This window comes from Schistocerca cancellata, unplaced genomic scaffold (genome assembly GCF_023864275.1).
Source record: "Schistocerca cancellata isolate TAMUIC-IGC-003103 unplaced genomic scaffold, iqSchCanc2.1 HiC_scaffold_400, whole genome shotgun sequence".
Classification (NCBI taxonomy): Eukaryota; Metazoa; Arthropoda; class Insecta; order Orthoptera; family Acrididae; genus Schistocerca; species Schistocerca cancellata.
The window spans coordinates 37,501-42,500 of record NW_026046417.1 but is presented as its reverse complement, the minus strand read 5'-3'; the positions used below and the strand labels follow the sequence as shown (position 1 = coordinate 42,500).

The following is a 5,000-nucleotide window of genomic DNA, read 5'->3' as shown; positions in this document are numbered from 1 at the left end:
AACATGACCTGCTGCACCGACGATACCGCCATCTATGAGACGCCACCCCGACTACGACATCGCTAGGTCCCACAGTACCCATTTTTCGACGCCACCCACAAAGCCTGCATCATCTGTCCACCACAGGAACCCGAACGCCAGTGCCTGCGTCGCACGAAGTAGTCAACCGACAATCACTCCACCCGCACCCGCACGTGCCCCACCCCAACCGCCCAAATCGCAACCCAAGCGGATGAACGGCGGACTCTTCCCGCACTCGTACGTTGCAATCCACCCCTATATCTTGCGTTTCATGACGAGTTATATCCAATATGCCAAATTCCCGCTGTCCCTATACATGCTGTAAGTCTGTGCACACAATATGAACCACACCTCAGCGAGACACTCCATCACACATTACTCTCTGCCTGTAACAGACACAGATACGATATGTAAGCACCAGCATGGACCAACGTCCGGTGCATCCTCTCCGCCACAGTACACCATCCACACTATGATAACCACACCAGGGGGTCCAATTATAAAATAGAATATCCCACCCGTCCAACATCCACAATTGCTCAGATAAGCCACCAACACCCACACATGTCCTACACAGGGGTGCACCCAACACCACCACACTGCCTCCTGTTACGGCACAGAAACAATGGCAGGAATGAATCACACAGGTCTGCCACTCCCTTGCCGCAACCACAGACGCGGCGCGCCTCCAGTCACGAGCGAAAAGCGCATCCTGACGAGACAGAACTGCTGTGACATACTGACGCTGCCTCAGACATTCACTTACAATGATCACTACCAACGAACCTGCCCCCCCCCCCCCCCCCCCAAACACACTATCTCTTACCATGTTGTGTACTGTAATCCAACCCATTTTGCACCTTAACCTAACCAAATTTGTAACGCAATTTGTACCGCAATGTAACGCAATTTGTACCGCAATGTAACGCAATTTGTACCGCAATGTAACGCAATTTGTAACGCAATTTGTGTCTTAACCTAACCCACGTTGTGCCTTAACCTAACCCACGTTGTGCCTTAACCTAACACACGTTGTGCCTTAACGTAACCCACGTTGTGCCTTAACGTAACCCACGTTGTGCCTTAACGTAACCCACGTTGTGCCTTAACGTAACCCACGTTGTGCCTTAACGTAACCCACGTTGTGCCTTAACGTAACCCACGTTGTGCCTTAACGTAACCCACGTTGTGCCTTAACGTAACCCACGTTGTGCCTTAACCTAACCCACGTTGTGCCTTAACCTAACCCACGTTGTGCCTTAACCTAACACACGTTGTGCCTTAACGTAACCCACGTTGTGCCTTAACGTAACCCACGTTGTGCCTTAACGTAACCCACGTTGTGCCTTAACGTAACCCACGTTGTGCCTTAACGTAACCCACGTTGTGCCTTAACGTAACCCACGTTGTGCCTTAACGTAACCCACGTTGTGCCTTAACCTAACCCACGTTGTGCCTTAACCTAACCCACGTTGTGCCTTAACCTAACCCACGTTGTGCCTTAACCTAACCCACGTTGTGCCTTAACGTAACCCACGTTGTGCCTTAACGTAACCCACGTTGTGCCTTAACGTAACCCACGTTGTGCCTTAACGTAACCCACGTTGTGCCTTAACGTAACCCACGTTGTGCCTTAACGTAACCCACGTTGTGCCTTAACGTAACCCACGTTGTGCCTTAACGTAACCCACGTTGTGCCTTAACGTAACCCACGTTGTGCCTTAACCTAACCCACGTTGTGCCTTAACCTAACCCACGTTGTGCCTTAACCTAACCCACGTTGTGCCTTAACCTAACCCACGTTGTGCCTTAACCTAACCCACGTTGTGCCTTAACCTAACCCACGTTGTGCCTTAACCTAACCCACGTTGTGCCTTAACCTAACCCACGTTGTGCCTTAACCTAACCCACGTTGTGCCTTAACCTAACCCACGTTGTGCCTTAACCTAACCCACGTTGTGCCTTAACCTAACCCACGTTGTGCCTTAACCTAACCCACGTTGTGCCTTAACCTGCTCTGTAATTGGCATATGACACGTTACATTAATCTAGTGTTGTCTAACCACAACCCTCTGAATATAGTTCGCTACTCGCACCGCCCACCCTCTTGTGTGTCGTTTCATGTTGAACACTTCGCAAGTGTTGCTTACTTTTTACATGCTCCCGCTGTACACTGTAATGTGGACAACTGCAGGATGTACATCGCCCCCCCCCCTCCACCCTGCCTTCGCACGCTGGTCGTTCAGGTGCTTGCGTGTTCAATGCCCTTCGCAGCTGTTCACTGGCATTCGCATGTCGAAGCGCTCAGTCTACGTCGTGGTACGGCCTGTGTCCACTGTCCGCTGATATCGTAAGCTTAATCCTCACATTGTACTGCACATAGGTCCGTATGTACTGAATGATACGCTGTGGCACATGTGTGACCGTACGACTGCACCCAACAACAGCGAACCATACGGTCCAAATGTTGTGCACTCAGCCACGTGCCGTCTCCCCATAACAGCTACATTGCAGTGTGGTACGCCATAGAGACGTGTGGGAGTAACGGACGCCCTGGATGGCGATCAGCATGAGCCGTCTGTTGATGTAGTGGCGCGTGTATTCAAACGTAGTCGTCTCTTCTCACACAGTGTGATAGCATGGTGCACCGCGTTCCACATCTGCGACATGGTACAGATGCTGGTTGACAGTCGGTCTCGTAATGGACATCGCATACGTAGGGGGCCACCTCCCACGTGTTCTCTAGTCGTGCACATTTTGTTGCGTGTATGTGGGCAGACGTAGTGTGTCGTGACACCTAACAGACAGGTATGCAATAATCGTTGCATTTGCAAACTGGGATGGACGTCTACGTTTGCTGGTGACGTGACGCAACGCAAATGAACAACTGGTAAACCCATTGTGGTGCGGTTGTTGTTGCTGGAGGTAAATCAGTAAGGGCAAATCTGTGTGTGAAGCGATACGCGGCGGTGGCTGGGTGGGACCGTCCCCGGCCGGTGAGGGGGGGCCGCCCGGCGTGCTGGCCGCGCGGTGCGTGGGCGCACGCGCTACAGCCGGCTGGTGGGGGCGCCCAGTGGCAGGCGCGCCGGCCGACGGACGCGGCAGGCGGCGCAGCTGCGCGCCGGGGCACCCTGCGCGCGGCGCCGGGCGGCCAAAGTGGGTCCTCGCGGGCCCGGTGCGAAGCGCGGTGGACATCTGCAGTGTGCTGGTCCGACTGAGGACTGTGTGCGTTGAGGATGCGCCGCCGCCCGGCACTCGGCGCCGCGACGCCGTCTGCTGCTCGGTCGCCCCAGCGGTTCTCGCTGGTGGTTTGTATCGCAGTTGTGCAGACGTGTTGGCACGTGCGCTGTGCTGGGAGAGTTCGCTTCGGCACCCACGTGGGGCCTTTGCCCTTCTGTGGCGCTGGCGTTGGAGCTGCCGGTCACCGTAGGTGGCGCGTGTTGTCTCCCGCCGGCAATGCCACGACAGCACGCTCCCGGGCCTCTGTCGGCAGCGGCAAGCTCAGTTGGGAGCACGGGTGGTCGCACCTAAAGCGTCTACTCGCCTAACTCCGGGCGATTGCGCCTCTCTCGAACCCGACCAAGTACTTAGGACGGCGCTGCGCGCCGCCGGGACCTGAGAGGGTTTCGAGGTGTATTGTGCAGGGGAGCTCAGCCTCCTCCTGTTTGCAGAATAATTGAGCGGACGCTTGCGTGTTCGCGCGGGCCCCTGGGACACACTCCCGGGCGGCCGGCTGCTCAGCTCTAGTTGACGCAGCTCCCTGGTTGATCCTGCCAGTAGTCATATGCTTGTCTCAAAGATTAAGCCATGCATGTCTCAGTACAAGCCGCATTAAGGTGAAACCGCGAATGGCTCATTAAATCAGTTATGGTTCCTTAGATCGTACCCACGTTACTTGGATAACTGTGGTAATTCTAGAGCTAATACATGCAAACAGAGTCCCGACCAGAGATGGAAGGGACGCTTTTATTAGATCAAAACCAATCGGTCGGCTCGTCCGGTCCGTTTGCCTTGGTGACTCTGAATAACTTTGGGCTGATCGCACGGTCCTCGTACCGGCGACGCATCTTTCAAATGTCTGCCTTATCAACTGTCGATGGTAGGTTCTGCGCCTACCATGGTTGTAACGGGTAACGGGGAATCAGGGTTCGATTCCGGAGAGGGAGCCTGAGAAACGGCTACCACATCCAAGGAAGGCAGCAGGCGCGCAAATTACCCACTCCCGGCACGGGGAGGTAGTGACGAAAAATAACGATACGGGACTCATCCGAGGCCCCGTAATCGGAATGAGTACACTTTAAATCCTTTAACGAGTATCTATTGGAGGGCAAGTCTGGTGCCAGCAGCCGCGGTAATTCCAGCTCCAATAGCGTATATTAAAGTTGTTGCGGTTAAAAAGCTCGTAGTTGGATTTGTGTCCCACGCTGTTGGTTCACCGCCCGTCGGTGTTTAACTGGCATGTATCGTGGGACGTCCTGCCGGTGGGGCGAGCCGAAGGCGTGCGACCGCCTCGTGCGTGTTCGTGCGTCCCGAGGCGGACCCCGTTGAAATCCTACCAAGGTGCTCTTTATTGAGTGTCTGGGTGGGCCGGCACGTTTACTTTGAACAAATTAGAGTGCTTAAAGCAGGCAAGCCCGCCTGAATACTGTGTGCATGGAATAATGGAATAGGACCTCGGTTCTATTTTGTTGGTTTTCGGAACCCGAGGTAATGATTAATAGGGACAGGCGGGGGCATTCGTATTGCGACGTTAGAGGTGAAATTCTTGGATCGTCGCAAGACGAACAGAAGCGAAAGCATTTGCCAAGTATGTTTTCATTAATCAAGAACGAAAGTTAGAGGTTCGAAGGCGATCAGATACCGCCCTAGTTCTAACCATAAACGATGCCAGCCAGCGATCCGCCGCAGTTCCTCCGATGACTCGGCGGGCAGCCTCCGGGAAACCAAAGCTTTTGGGTTCCGGGGGAAGTATGGTTGCA

At 54.2% G+C, this 5,000-nt stretch overlaps 1 non-coding gene across 1 annotated transcript in view; it reads left to right on the top strand.

Annotated features, from left to right (window-relative positions):
• Window positions 1-3,778: 3,778 nt before the first annotated feature.
• Window positions 3,779-5,000, top strand: part of LOC126119617 (small subunit ribosomal RNA) — a 1,912-nt gene continuing 690 nt past the window's right edge. Inside the window, exon 1 of the ribosomal RNA XR_007525918.1 lies at window positions 3,779-5,000. This exon is cut by the window's right edge and continues 690 nt beyond it. This is a non-coding gene — a ribosomal RNA (small subunit ribosomal RNA).